Source organism: Triturus cristatus, chromosome 3_2 (assembly GCF_964204655.1).
Source record: "Triturus cristatus chromosome 3_2, aTriCri1.1, whole genome shotgun sequence".
NCBI lineage: Eukaryota > Metazoa > Chordata > Amphibia > Caudata > Salamandridae > Triturus > Triturus cristatus.
Genome location: NC_140584.1, coordinates 694,158,577 through 694,174,651, shown reverse-complemented (window position 1 = coordinate 694,174,651; position 16,075 = coordinate 694,158,577). Strand labels below are relative to the sequence as shown.

Genomic DNA, 16,075 nt, shown 5'->3' with positions numbered 1-16,075 from the left:
AGGCTGCAGGCAGCAACTGGAAGTCAAAAACAGAGTAGGTCGCACACTGCTCGTCATACTAGCAAATAGCCCCATAGAACTCTGGATACTGTAGTGGCAGCGGAGAGTACGCCTATGCCACGAGTGTAAAAAATAATGCCATCCCTGGACACGTGTTTCGAGGTAATTGCCTCTCGTCAGCAGGGAGCAGGTAGGTGTGAGGGGTGCCAAGTTGTGAGAAAGTGGCTCTGTATATACTGTTCCCTAATAGGTACAGGGTGTACAGAGTCCACAGTCCCCCAGAGGCTGATAGAGGTCAAAGTTAGGTATGACCTTACTCTCAAAAGTGGTAGCTTGGTCGAGCAGTAAGGCAGTACCAGAGGACAGTGTAAAGCATTTATTGTACACACTCAGTCAGCAAATGGTTTCACACACTCAATAACTGAACTCTAGGCCAATGATTTGTATATATAAAATATATGCTTGTTTTATTTTTAGAACCACAAAGGGGGTAAAAATATACTTTCTCAGAATGAGAGGTTGAATATAAATACTTTTGTTTCAAGCAATAAATTTGTGTAAACAGTCACAGTTGGTTGCAATAAACAATCCTATTTCCTAAACATAACAATGCATTGAGCTCAATGGTAAATTCAGGTTATTTGTAATAAATTACTTTTCAGATTACTTTTGGAATTCCAGGTCTGGCTCCTAGAACCAGCCTGGGGTCAGTATTCAGAATCAAGTGATGAAAGTCGACTTAATAACTGTAATGATTTTTAAATAATATTTAGCTATTTCAAAAGTTAGCACTTAGAAAATATTTCACAGAACACATTCAATGGATCTCTATGGCAAGAAATTCAAATTGCAGGTAGAGTACTTAATCGTTACTTTAGTAATCCAGGACTGGGTGCCTAGACCCAGGACTGGGGTCCTTATCAAAAACAGGTAAGTAATTTCGTTTGCAGAAATGGTACGATTTTAAAAGAATATTTCAAATTTGCAAAAATAGACACTTAGAAGAAATTTCACAGAAAAGCAGACAATGGTTTCCTATGGGAGAAAAATGAGTTAGAGGTAAGTATAGTTGTGAGTACTTTTCAGGGTCAGGGCTGGGCACCAAGATCCAGCACTGGGAGCTCACCCAGGAACAGGTGAGTAAATTCGTTTTTGTCACTTGGCTGATTTTTGGTGAATTTTTACAGTTTTGAAAAGTTCACACTTAGAAGATTTTTGAAGAAAAAGCCAGTCAATGTTACCCTATGAGGAAAATGAAGTTAGCGGTTTAAGGGTAAGTACTCGACTGGCAGAGTTGAAATTCCGGGCATAGACTCAGGGGTCCCCCAGTGTCAGGTAGGTACAGTTGGTTCACCCTCAGCGGTTTCAGGACGGCCGGGTGCAGAGTGAGTTAGGCCCAATGTTATCCTATGAGGGATAGGGGGGCCTTGGTTGGTGGCTGCTGTCTGGCAAGCCACGCGTCTGTGGGAGCTGGGCTCCTGGTCACTTACTCAGGGCAAGTGGGGAAGTAAGTTAGTGTAGAGAGTGCACTGCCAGGGCCACTCGGGCGGCTGGGTGCAGGGTGCTTTTGAGCCTTCGGGCGCTCAATGAAAGTCAATGGGAATGTTCCGGTTTGGAAAAAGGCTGCAGGCTCGGGGACGAGGATGTTTCCGGTGCCACCACCACTTCGAGGGGTAAGTTGGGTAGTTGTAGGTTAGGTGGGTACCCCGGGATTGGGCACAGGGGGCCGCAGGGCGCCGGGTGCAGGGGTGCCTTTTGACGTCTGGAATCTTACCCTCTGGTTGATCGCGGCTGGGGTGGCACTCGGTTCTGAGGCTGCAGGCTTCGTCCAGGATGTCGAGGGGGGTCCTTGGGTGCCGGACTCGGGGTCACAGTCGCCGTGGGGTCGTCCTCAGGGTCTTTGTCCACTCCGGCACTGGCCAGGCTTGGCTGGTGCAGAGTGTGTTGGGTCCGCGGTTCCGGGCTGCTGCCAGGAGTTAGGAATAGGTTTCTCGAGTAGAGCCTCTACTCATGGGAGTCCCAGGGAATCAGAGGTCAAAGGTAGCCAGGTCCTCCGGGGTTTTTGAGGTTGCTGGCCACAAGAGATGCCGCGCTGGAGCAGGAGCAGGTTCGAGGGTCGACAGGCCGGTAGGGCTGGGGCCAAAGCAGTTGGTGTCTTCCTCTTTTTAGCAGCTGCAGGGCAGGTCTTTTTTCTTCTTGCTCTTCTTGTAGGTTTCTATCTGGAATCTGCGGAAGGAAGGTTCAGAGGGCCCCTAAATACTAGATTTAGGGGCGTTACAGGTAGGTGAAGGCCAGGGACCAATGGGTCCTTGTCCTGGGGTGGGTACACCCCCTATCCTGCCTCTCTCCTGTGGGAGGAGGGCAGTAGCCTAATCCTGATAGGGTAGGGCCTCCCATCTTCAAGATGGCGAGAGCCCGGAGATGTGCTTCACCTCGCCTCCCCCACCTGAGGGGTGGGGTGGGCAGGCTGGCACATCCCCTGTCCTTGTATGGGGTTTCCGGCCAAGCTTCCCGCCAGAGTTGGGGGGTTGCAGTGGCCTGGGGAAACTCCAAATGGCGGCATGCCTTTGAAGCTTCCCTTTGCTCATCCTGGGGGAGGAGATTTCTCACCTCACCCAGGATGTGCATTGTTGCAGGCCCGGGAGAGCAGGGGCTCTCCCACCCAGGGGTCCAGCAACGTGTCTGCTGTGTGGCAGCCTGGGCAGCCTCAGAGCAGACGTGGATTGTAGGTTAGCTGTAAGGGGGCATCTCTAAGATGCCCTCTGGGGTGCTTAGTACATTAAATCCCACACTGGCATCAGTGTGGGTTTAATGTGCTGAGAAGTTTGATACCAAACTTCCCAGTCTTCAGTGTTGCCATTATGGTGCTGTGGAGTTCGTGTTTGACGAGCTCTCAGCACCATGTACTTGTAAAAGGCAGCACTGTACTTACAGTGCCCAGGAATGGACCTGGGTACTGTAGGGGCACCGGGCTCCTGCTCCTGTGCCCACACCATAGGCATAAGGCACCCAGCCAGAGGGGTGGCTGACATATGCCTTGGCAGTATAGGTAATGGGCATGGCACACAGAGATGTGTGCCATGTCGACTCTTTGTTTTGTCCTGCACCCAGACACTCAGCCTGCAAAGGCAGTGTGTGTGTGTAAGGGTACAGGGCCTCTAAGGGTGGCACAAGGAGTGCTGCAGCCCTTAGAGGCCTTCCCTGGTCACAAGGCCCTGGGTACCTAGGGTACCATTTACCAGGGGCTGACATGTGGCCAGGGTTTGCCAATTGGGAGTTTGTGTGTTTTAAGGAAGGAACATAGGCCCTGGGCACCTGATTGGCAGGAGCCCAGGGCACAACAAGGAAAAGTGCATCAGCTATTAGGCAAAAAAAGGGGGGGTTACTGCAACAGAAACCCACTTTCTCACACAAGTAGACTGCCAAAATATTAAAGGTAAAATACCTCTCACGGCGCGCAGGTGCGGTACCAAGGCTCGTCAGCCCAACGCGCTCAAAGGAGCTTAAATACAAAAACAGAGTAGGTCGCACACTGCTCGTCATACTAGCAAATAGCCCCATAGAACTCTGGATACTGTAATGGCAGCGGAGAGTACGCCTATGCCACGAGTGTAAAAAATAATGCCATCCCTGGACACGTGTTTCGAGGTAATTGCCTCGTCAGCAGGGAGCAGGTAGGTGTGAGGGGTGCCAAGTAGACTGCCAAAATATTAAAGGTAAAATACCTCTCACGGCGCGCAGGTGCGGTACCAAGGCTCGTCAGCCCAACGCGCTCAAAGGAGCTTAAATACAAAAACAGAGTAGGTCGCACACTGCTCGTCATACTAGCAAATAGCCCCATAGAACTCTGGATACTGTAGTGGCAGCGGAGAGTACGCCTATGCCACGAGTGTAAAAAATAATGCCATCAACTGGAAGTCCACTAAGGCCAGACCAAAGGATAGGCTTGGCTTTTGGGGATCTCAGGATCCCACGGGCACTGTCACCTCCCTCAGACTCCGGCTGTGGGGCGTGGGTGAAGAGGCATTTGTGAGAAGCTGGGTTTCTGTTGCAGTAACCTGCTCACTTTTTGTCAAACTACAGATACACTTTCACTTGATGTACCCTGGGCCTCTGCTAATCCGGTTCCCAGGGCCGGTGTTCTTTTCCCCAAACTGTACCCAATTGGTATCTCTGGCCACAGGTCAGCCCCTGGTAAATGGTACCACAGGTACCCAGGGCACTGTGACCAGGGAAAACCTCCAAGGGCTGCAGCACTTATTGTGCCACCCTTAGAGGCCCTGTACCATTAGACTCACACATTGTTCTGCACCAAGACATGCAGCCTGCAAAGGCAAAGTGAAGAGTCGACATGCCACACAACCTTGTGTGACATGCCTACAGCACACTGTCCTGGCATAGATCAGTCACCCATCTAGCTGGGTGCCCTATACAGGTGCTGAGGCAACGGGTACATGAGTCCTGTACCCCTACAGTGTCTAAATCCGTTCTTAGACATTGTAAGTGCAGTGCTGCCATTAGGAGTATATGGTGCTGGGAGTTTGTCATTATTAACTCCAAGGCACCATAATGGCTGCACTGAAAACTGAGAAGTTTGGTATCAATGCCCCTGAAATACGACCTACCACTAGTGTCCAGGCTGAGTGGCCACCACCAGACATTTCTGGAACCCTGGGGGGGGGGGGGGGGGGGGGGGGGGGGGCAAATCATGGGACAAGGTGCCAAGCCTCCTTCCCCAGGATGGGTAGGGTCTACAAAGAGGAAGCTTCAAAGGCTTGCCGCATTTGTGAGCTTCCCCAAGCCACTTGCTACTTTCAGCAACTGGTCCCCACTGGTTCTGACACCCACTTTGGCCGTGAGAACTGGCAGGAAAAACAAGTGAGGAAGAGGTGTTCCCACCTCTGCCAACTCCACCCCTCAGGTGGGGGAGGCGAGGTGAAGCACAACTCTCGGTCCCGCCATCTTGCAGAGGAGGGTACTCAGCCAACCAGGGAAAGGCTTATGCCCCCTTCCCACGGGAGGGTGGCATATTAGGGGGTGTACCCACCACAGGGAAGGGATCCATTGGTCCCAACCTTTGACCTACCTTTAGTATTTAGGGGCACACCTGAACCTTGCTTCCTCAGACCAGAAGACACTACAAGAAAAGGACCGAAAAGCCATGCTGAAGCTAACAAGAGGAAGACGCCCACTGACTTGGCCCCAGCCCTACCGGCCTGTCTCCGCCTCGAACCTGCTCCTGAGAAATCCTGGTGTGTCCAGCAGCCAGCAACCTCTACAACCCCGGAGGACCTGCCTGCCTTCAACCACAAAGACTTTCTCCCGTGAACACCAGATTTGTTCATCTCCAACCTCTGGCTCCTGTCGGACACTGCGAATCTGCACCACTCTGCACCCGCCGTCCACAGCCCCAGCTCGAGTGGGCAAACACCACAAGGAGGTCTCCCCGGCGATGCGGACCAAAGATCCGTTGACTCCTGACCTGCCTCAAACATCCAGAAGAAGCCTGCAGCCTTTAGCCGGAAGGTCACTCCCAACCGCGACCAGGAGCTGTTAAGAAGATCCGACCCTAAAAGGCACCCCTGCACCCGATGCCCCAAGGCCTTGGGGGCCAGTGTGCCTAACCAACCCCCAACATACCTCTCAAAGTGGTGGTCGCACCCAGAAGACCTTCGTCCCTGAGCCTGCAGTACACCTTTGCAAACTGGAGGTTCCCCACTGCCAACAGGGCAACCGATGTCGCAACAGCACCCTGCACCCGGCCAATCTAGTGCCGCTGAGGGTGCACCTTTGGTGCTATTTTGTTTCCCCATTTGCCCTGAGCTAAAATCCAGGAGCTTTGCTCCCACAACCAAGTGGCCATCTCGTCAGCAGCCACCAACCTTGAGGCCCCCTAACCCCCTTTGGATAACATTGGGCCTCAGCACTCAGCCGCACTTGTGCCGCTGAGGGTGCATCCTCGACCCTGGGGGAAATCTGGTTTTAACCCCATGTGAGAAAGTGCCATCTTTCTTGCATGGTATGCCCCCACTTTTTGCTCAATTGCTGAATGTACTTTGAGTGTGCCCTGGACTCCTGCCAATCAGGTGCCCAGGGCCTATGTTCCTTCCCTAAAACCCCAAATTGGCAAACCCTGGCCACATGTCAGTCCCTGGTAAATGGTACCCTAGGTAACCAGGGCTTGTGACCAGGAAAGGCCTCTGAGGGCTGCAGCACTTATTGTGCCACCCTTAGAGGCCCTGTACCTAACACAACCACACTGCCCTTGCAGGCTGAGTGTCTGGGTACAAGGCAAAACCAAGAGTCTACATGGCACACATCTGTGTGTGCCATGCCCACAACCTACACTGCCCTGGCATACATCAGCCACCCCTCTAGCTGGGTGCCCTATGCCAGTGGTGTGGGCAAAGGAGCATGAGCCCTGTGCCAAACACGAACTCCACAGCACCATAATGGCAACACTGAAGACAAGTTTGGTATCAAACTTCTCAGCACATTAAACCCGCACTGATGCCAGTGTGGGATTTAATGTACCAAGCACCCCAGAGGGCATCTTAGAGATGCCCCCTGAAACCTAACCTACAATCCACATCTTGTCTGGGAGACTGCCTAGGCTGCCACACAGCAGACCTGTTGCTGGACCCCTGGGTGGAGAGCCCCCGCTCTCCTGGGCCTGCAACAATGCACATCCTGGGTGAGGTGCTAGGTCTCCTCCCCCAGGATGGGCAGGGGGAAGCTTCAAAGACATGCCACCTATGTGAGCTTCTCCAGACCACTTGCTGTACTCAGCAAACTGGTCCCCACCGGTTCTGACCCCCACTCTGGCGGGAAGACTGTCCGGAAACCCCAAGTAAGGACAGGGGATTTGCCAGCCTGCCAACCCCACCCCTCAGGTGGGGGAGGCGAGGTGAAGCACATCTCCGGGCGCTCGCCATCTTGAAGATGGAAAGCCCTGCCCTATCAGGACTAGGCTACTGCCCCCCTCCCACAAGAGTGGCAGGATAGGAGATGTACCCACCCCAGGGCAGATACCCATTGGTCCCTGCCCTTTACCTACCTGTAACGCCACTAAATCTGGAGGCACCCTGAACCTTACTTCTTCATATTCCAGATTCCGAAAAAGCAAAGAAGAGCAAGAAGAAAGACCTGCCGTGCAGCTGCTAAGAAGAGGAAGACACCAACTGCTTTGGCCCCAGCAGGGCCTGTCGACCTTCGAACCTGCTCCTGCTAAATCCCGGCACCTCTTGTGGCCAGCAACCTCACAAACGCCGGAGGACCTGGCTACCTTGTGACTCTGAGCATCTGGGACTCCCATGAGCAGTGGCTCTGCTCAAAGCAAGTTTCTAACCCCTGGCATCAGCCCGGAACAGCGAACCCTTCACACTCTGCACCCCCCAAGCCTGGCCTGTGCCGGAGTGGACAAAGACCCCGAGGACGTCCCCCCGGCAACTGTGACCCCGAATCCGGCACCCAACGACTCACCTCGACGCTCCAGACGCCTGCAGCCTCAGAACCAGGGACCCCCCCCCAAACGCGATCAACAGAGGGTAAGATTTTGACACCAAAAGGCACCCCGGCACCCTGCGGCCCCCTGTGGCTGACTCCTGGGTACCTACCTATCCTCCAACTACCCAACTTACCTCTCGAAGTGGTGGTGGGACCTGAAGAATCTTCGTCCCCGAGCTTGCAGCCATTGTTCGTCCTGGAGCTTCCCCATTGAAATTCATTGAGCGCCCGAAGGCTCAAAAGCACCCTGCACCCAGCCGCCCGAGAGGCCCTGGCAGTGTAACTTCTACTCCTACCTACTTCCCCATTTGCCCTGAGCAAGTGACCAGGAGCCCAGCTCCCACAGCCACGTGGCCTGCTAGTCAGCAGCCACCAACCAAGGCCCCCCCTGCCTCCCATAGGATAACATTGGGCCTAACTCACTCTGCATCCAGCCACCCCAGTGTCGCTGAGGGTGTACCAACTGTACCTACCTGACCCTGGGAGACCCCCGAGTCTATGCCCAGCACCTTAACTCTGCCAGTCAAGTACTTACCCAAAAGCCGATAACCCAATTTTCTTCCATAGGGTAACAAAAGAAATTTCAGTAGAAACCAAAGTGTGGAGTTTCTAAAACTTAAAATATTCACCTAAAATCAACCGAGTAACGAAAACGGAAATACTCACCTGCTATTAGGAGAGATCACAGTGCTGGATCTTGGTGCCCAGCACGGACCCTGAAAAGTACTCACAACCATACTTACCACTAACCCAATTTTCTTCCATAGGAAACTTGACTGTTTTTCTGTGAAATTTCTTCTGTCAATTTTTGCAAACTACAAATATTCTTTAAAAATCGTACCAACTGTGAAAACGTAATTACTTAACTGTTTTAGACAGAGGTCTCAGTACTGAGCCTAGGAGCCCAGACCTGGATTACAAAAGTAACGACAATATACTTTACCTGTAACTTGAATTTTCTCCCATAGGGAATCATGGACTGCTTTTCTATGAAATTTCGTTTTAAGTGTCAACTTTTAAAATAGCAAAATATTGCCTAAAAATCACAACAGTAACTAAAACTAATTTACTCACTTGTTTCCAAGTCCTGTCCCAGAACTGAATCTAGGATCCAGTCCTGGAATTAGAAAAGTAATCCTGAAAGTAATCTATTGCAAATAACTTAACCATTCACATTGAGCTCAATGCATTATTGTGTTTGAAATTGTGTTGCCTATTGCAACAACCTATAACTATTACCTACAAAAGTCAATTGCATATTGCATAAGTATTTAACTAAAGCCTCTCCTTCTGAGAAAGTATATTTTGATACCTATTGTTGGTTCTAAAATAAAACAACCATATATTTTTTATACAAACCATAGCCTAGAGTTCAGTTCTAGAGTGTGTTAGACAGTTTGCTGACTGAGTGTGTACAACAAATGCTTTATACTGTCCTCTGATACTGCCTTACGGCTCGACCAAGCAACCACTTGAGAGTAAGGTTATATCTAACTTTAACCTCTGCCAAACCTCTGGGGACTCTGTACACACTGTACCTATTTGGGAATAGTATATACAGAGCCACTTTTTCACATATGGTTAAAGCCTGGATCTAACTTACCCTCCTGAGAGAGGTAATCGCAACAAGTAAAGCTACTTTCCATGTGAGGAACTGCAGTTCACATTTGTGTAGAGGTTCAAATGAGGGACCCATGAGCCTGGTAAGAACAATGTTTAAATTACACTCCGGAGAAGGTGGCAGTCTGGGGGTGTGAGAAAGTGGCTCTGTATATACTGTTCCCTAATAGGTACAGGGTGTACAGAGTCCACAGTCCCCCAGAGGCTGATAGAGGTCAAAGTTAGGTATGACCTTACTCTGAAAAGTGGTAGCTTGGTCGAGCAGTAAGGCAGTACCAGAGGACAGTGTAAAGCATTTATTGTACACACTCAGTCAGCAAATGGTTTCACACACTCAATAACTGAACTCTAGGCCAATGGTTTATATATATATAAAATATATGCTTGTTTTATTTTTAGAACCACAACAGGGGGTAAAAATATACTTTCTCAGAATGAGAGGTTGAATATAAATACTTTTGTTTTAAGCAATAAATGTGTGTAAACAGTCACAGTTGGTTGCAATAAACAATCCTATTTCCTAAACATAACAATGCATTGAGCTCAATGGTAAATTCAGGTTATTTGTAATAAATTACTTTTCAGATTACTTTTGGAATTCCAGGTCTGGCTCCTAGAACCAGCCTGGGGTCAGTATTCAGAATCAAGTGATGAAAGTCGACTTAATAACTAATGATTTTTAAATAATATTTAGCTATTTCAAAAGTTAGCACTTAGAAAATATTTCACTGAAAACATTCAATGGATCTCTATGGCAAGAAATTCAAATTGCAGGTAGAGTACTTTATCGTTACTTTAGTAATCCAGGACTGGGTGCCTAGACCCAGGACTGGGGTCCTTATCAAAAGCAGGTAAGTAATTTCGTTTGCAGAAATGGTACGATTTTAAAAGAATTTCAAATTTGCAAAAATAGACACTTAGAAGAAATTTCACAGAAAAGCAGACAATGGTTTCCTATGGGAGAAAAATGAGTTAGAGGTAAGTATAGTTGAACACTTTTCAGAGTCAGGGCTGGGCACCAAGATCCAGCACTGGGAGCTCACCTAGGGGCAGGTGAGTAAATTCGTTTTTGTCACTTGGCTGATTTTTGGTGAATTTTTGCAGTTTTGAAAAGTTCACACTTAGAAGATTTTTGAAGAAAAAGCCAGTCAATGTTACCCTATGAGAAAAATGAAGTTAGCGGTTTAAGGGTAAGTACTCGACTGGTAGTGTTGAAATTCCGGGCATGGACTCAGGGGTCCCTCAGTGTCAGGTAGGTACAGTTGGTTCACCCTCAGCGGTTTCAGGACGGCCGGGTGCAGAGAGAGTTGGGCCCAATGTTATCCTATGAGGGATAGGGGGGCCTTGGTTGGTGGCTGCTGTCTGGCAAGCCACACGGCTGTGGGAGCTGGGCTCCTGGTCACTTACTCAGGGCAAGTGGGGAAGTAGGTTAGTGTAGAGAGGGCACTGCCAGGGCCACTCGGGCGGCTGGGTGCAGGGTGCTTTTGAGCCTTAGGGCGCTCAATGGAAATCAATGGGGATGTTCCGGTTTGGAAAGAGGCTGCAGGCTCGGGGACGAGGATGTTTCAGGTGCCACCACCACTTCGAGAGGTAAGTTGGGTAGTTGTAGGTTAGGTGGGTACCCCGGGATTGGGCACAGGGGGTCGCAGGGCGCCAGGTGCAGGGGTGCCTTTCGACGGCGGGTATCTTACCCTCTGGTTGATCGCGGCTGGGGTGGCACTTGGTTCTGAGGCTGCAGGCTTCTTCCGGGATGTCGAGGGGGGTCCTTGGGTGCCGGACTCTGGGTCACAGTCGCCGTGGGGTCGTCCTCTGGGTCTTTGTCCACTCCGGCACTGGCCAGGCTTGGCTGGTGCAGAGTGTGTTGGGTCCGCGGTCCCGGGCTGGTGCCAGGGATAGCAAATAGGTTTCTTGAGTAGAGCCTCTACTCGTGGGAGTCCCAGGGGCTTAGAGCTAAAAGGTAGCCAGGTCCTCCGGGGTTGGTGAGGTTGCTGGCCACGAGGGATGCCGCGCTGGTGCAGGTTCGAGAGTCGACAGGCCGGTAGGGCTGGGGCCAAAGCAGTTGGTGTCTTCTTCTCTTTTTAGCAGCTGCAGGGCAGGTCTTTGTTCTTCTTGCTCTTCTTGTCGTTTTCTATCTGGAATCTAAGGAAGGAAGGAAGGTTCAGGGTGCCCCTAAATACTAGATTTAGGGGTGTTACAGGTAGGTGAAGGCCAGGGACCAATGGGTCCTTGTCCTGGGGTGGGTACACCCCCTATCCTGCCTCTCTCCTGTGGGAGGGGGGCAGTAGCCTAATCCTGATAGGGTAGGGCCTCCCATCTTCAAGATGGCGAGAGCCCGGAGATGTGCTTCACCTCGCCTCCCCCACCTGAGGGGTGGGGTGGGCAGGCTGGCACATCCCCTGTCCTTGTATGGGGTTTCCGGCCAAGCTTCCCGCCAGAGTGGGGGGTTGCAGTGGCCTGGGGAAACTCCAAATGGCGGCATGCCTTTGAAGCTTCCCTTTGCTCATCCTGGGGGAGGAGATTTCTCACCTCTCCCAGGATGTGCATTGTTGCAGGCCCGGGAGAGCAGGGGCTCTCCCACCCAGGGGTCCAGCAACGTGTCTGCTGTGTGGCAGCCTGGGCAGCCTCAGAGCAGACGTGGATTGTAAGTTAGCTGTAAGGGGGCATCTTCTAAGATGCCCTCTGGGGTGCTTAGTACATTAAATCCTACACTGGCATCAGTGTGGGTTCAATGTGCTGAGAAGTTTGATACCAAACTTCCCAGGCTTCAGTGTTGCCAATATGGTGCTGTGGAGCTCGTGTTGGACAAGCTCTCAGCACCATGTACTCTTAAATGACAGCACTGCACTTACAGTGCCCAGGAATGGACCCGGGTACTGTAGGGGCACAGGGCTCCTGCTCCTGTGCCCACACCATAGGCGTAATGCACCCAGCTAGAGGGGTGGCTGACATATGCCTTGGCAGTGTAGGTGATGGGCATGGTACACAGTGATGTGTGCCATGTCGACTCTGTTTTGTCCTGCACCCAGACACTCAGCCTGCAAGGGCAGTGTGTGTGTGTAAGGGTACAGGGCCTCTGAGGGTGGCACAATGAGTGCTGCAGCCCTTAGAGGCCTTCCCTGGTCACAAGGCCCTGGGTACCTAGGGTACCATTTACTAGGGGCTGACATGTGGCTAGGGTTTGCCAATTTAGAGTTTGTGTGGTTTAAGGAAGGAACATAGGCCCTGGGCACCTGATTGGCAGGAACCCAGGGTACACTCAATCGAAGTACATTCAGCAATTTAGCAAAAAGTGGGGGCATACCATGCAAGAAAGATGGCACTTTCTCACAGGGGGGAATTATCCTTTTAAGGCCTCCATAAAGGCTTCAATTGCAGGTACTCTAAGTGACAAGTATGGTCTGTTTTGTAAATAAGCGGCAAGTGCCGCAAGATGTAATCTTATGGATGAATATGCTAGATTACACCTTTGTAAGTGTAGCAAGTAGCAAATGATGTCCTGGATTGAAGCATCCAGTGAATCGATTTTATTGTGATTGCAGTAGATGACAATTTTTTTCCATTTTGCTGCATAGCAAGCTCTAGTATTAGGGCGTCTAGCTTCTTGAAGGATGTTCATACAGTCCGGTGGAAGGTTAAGGTAACCGAACTCTAGGACTTTAGGAGCCAGATTGCTAGATTCAGTTGACCTGGATCGAGGTGCCTTATCTCTCCATGGTTCTGCGTTAGCAACGTTGGGTAGAGATGTAGTTTTTGGTGTGGAACTACTGAAAGTACCGGGAGTGTTGTGAACCACGGTTGCCGTGCCCATGTGGGAGCTACCAGGATCATCCTGAGGGACTGTTGTCTGAGCTTGCGTACTACTAGGGGAATCAGTGGGAGTAGCGGAAAAGCGTACGCAAATCTGCTTGACCAGTTCATCCATATTGCATTGCCTTTGGACAACGGGTGTGGAAACCTGGCGGCGAAGGTTGGGCATTTTGCATTTGCGTGTGTGGCGAACAGATCTATGTCTGGTTGACCCCACATTTGGAAAAATGGTTGAAGAAGTTGGGGATGAAGTTCCCATTCGTGTATGTGCTGTGTCTGTCGACTTAGCAGATCCGCAATCTGATTGTGAACTCCTGGAAGGTGTTCTGCCAGACGGTATAGGTTTTGTGGAATTGCCCATCTCCATATGCTTTGTGCCAGCTGAGACAGCTGTAAAGAATGTGTGCCTCCTTGTTTTTGTATGTAATACATGGCTGTCATATTGTCCGTTCGGACTAGGACTGTCTTGTGATGTAGATGTACTTGGAATGATTTCAATGCTAGAAATATTGCCAGTAATTCTAGGTGATTGATGTGGAGCATTTTTTGTTGAGTGGTCCACTTGCCTTGAATTGTGTGGTTTAGGAGATGGACTCCCCAGCCAGTGAGTGAGGAGTCTAGTGTTGGCACTATCTGTGGAACTGGCTCTAGGAACGGCCACCCTTTTGAAAAGTTTAGTGTGTTCCACCACTGCAGAGAGTGATGTGTACGGCTGTCCACCAACACCAGATCTGTAAGTTGTCCTTGAGCCTGGTTCCACTGACGTGCTAGGCATTCTTGTAAGGGGCGCATCTGAAGTCTTGCATGAGGTACGATAAAAATGCAAGAGGCCATCATTCCTATGAGTTGCATGAATACCCTTGCTGGTAGGGAATGCGGTGGCTGAAATTTGGTGATTCGGGTTTGTATACTGGTTATCCTGGATGGATTGGGATATGCCAGAGATCTGGAGGGGTCTAATGTGGCCCCTAGATAGTGATGTATGTGGGAGGGCTGAAGAGGTGACCTGGTGTAGTTTACTGTGAATCCAAAGTTGTGTAGTAGCTGGGTGGTTTGACGAGTGTGATTAACACACGGGTTGAATGACTTGGCTTTTATCAGCCAGTCGTCGAGGTATGGAAAGACATGGATTTGTTATCTTCACAAGTATGCTGCTACTACTGCAAGGCACTCTGTCAACACCCTGGGTGCGGTGGTCACCCCGAATGGAAGGACTTTGAACTGATAGTGTTGTCTGTCCACTATGAATCTTAGGTATTTCCTGTGAGCAGGGTGTATGGGAATGTGGAAGTAGGCGACCTTGAGATCTAGTGTGGCAAGGAGGTCGCCTTGTTGAAGTAGTGGGAGGACCTGTTGAAGAGTGATCATGTGAAAATGATCTGACTATGTAGAGATTGAGAGGTCTGAGGTAGAGTATAGGCCTTAGGGTGCCGTCCTTTTTGGGAATTAGGAAATACAGCGAGTAAACCCCTGTTCCTTGATGCTTTAAGGGAACTAGTTCTATTGCCTGCTTTTGAAGCAGTGAGAGAACCTCCTATTTTAAGAGCATGAGATGTTCCGTGGACATTGGCCGCTGTTTGGGTGGAATGGTGGGTGGGGTTGCTGTAAGTTCCATACTGGATAATTTGACTTATCCACTTGTCTGTGGTGATGGAAGTCCAGACAGGTAGGCACTGTGATAGTCTCCCTCCGACTGGGGTGGAATGGTCTGGAGGGAAGTCACTGCCTATTAGTGGGGGAGGTTCGAGTGTTGTTACCTCGGCCTCGACCTTTGTTGCTATTTCCCCTGTATCCGCCTCTAAAATATCCTCTGTTGGGGGATGTTAGAGTGGTGTTTTTGGAGGAAGTGGCGGTGTCTGCTCCTATGTTTTTTGGATGCTCCTCTATAGAAGGAGCGACGAAATGAACCACGTGTGGATGGAGACTGTAATGCTCCCAAGGTTTTAGCAGTCTGTGTCCTTTTTCATTTTTTCTAGAGTGGTGTCTACAGTCGGTCCAAAAAGTTGTTCTTGATTGTGAGAAAGTGCCATCTTTCTTGCATGGTATGCCACCACTTTTTGCTGAATTGCTGAATGTACTTTGAGTGTGCCCTGGACTCCTGCCAATCAGATGCCCAGGGCCTATGTTCCTTCCCTAAAAACCTAAAACCCAAATTGGCAAACCCTTGCCACATGTCAGCCCCTGGTAAATGGTACCCAGGGCCCTGTGACCAGGGATGGCCTCTAAAGGCTGCAGCACTCATTGTGCCACCCTTAGAGGCCCTGTACCCTAACACACACACTACCCTTGCAGACAGATTGTCTGGGTACAGGACAAAACAAGAGAGTCGACATGGCACACATCCCTGTATGCCATGCCCATCACATACACTGCCCTGGCATACATCAGTCACCCCTCTAGCTAGGTGCCCTATGCCAGTGGTGTGGGAGCAGGAGCCCTGTGCCCCTACAGTACCCAGGTCCATTCCTGGGCACTGTAAGTGCAGTACTGCCATTTAAGAGTACATGGTGCTGAGAGCTCGTCAAACACGAACTCCACAGCACCATAATGGCAACACTGAAGACTGGGAAGTTTGGTATCAAACTTCTCAGCACATTAAACCCGCACTGATGCCAGTGAGGTATTTAATGTACCAAGCACACCAGAGGGCATCTTAGAGATGCCCCCTGAAACCTAACCTACAATCCACGTCTGGTCTGAGAGGCTGCCACACAGCAGACATGTTGCTGGACCCTGGGTAGGAGAGCCCCTGCTCTCCTGGGCCTGCAACAATGCACATCCTGGGCGAGGTGCTAGATCTCCTCCCCCAGGATGGGCAGGGGGAAGCTTCAAAGGCATGCCGCCTCTGTGAGCTTCCCCAGGCCACTGCAACCCCCAACTTTGGCGGGAAGCTTGGCCGGAAACCCCAATTAAGGACAGGGGATGTGCCAGCCTGCCAACCCCACCCCTCAGGTGGGGGAGGCGAGGTGAAGCACATCTCCGGGATCTCGCCATCTTGAAGATGGGGAGCCCTGCCCAATCAGGACTAGGCTACTGCCCCCCCTCCCACAGGAGAGAGGCAGGATAGGGGGTGTACCCACCCCCGGACAGGGACCCATTGGTCCCCACCCTTCACCTACCTGTAACGCACCTAAATCTAGTA

At 50.7% G+C, this 16,075-nt stretch overlaps 1 protein-coding gene across 2 annotated transcripts in view; it reads right to left on the bottom strand.

The window, feature by feature from the left end:
• Positions 1-16,075, bottom strand: part of SF3B1 (splicing factor 3b subunit 1) — a 339,385-nt gene that overhangs the window by 161,786 nt on the left and 161,524 nt on the right. The window lies entirely within an intron of this gene.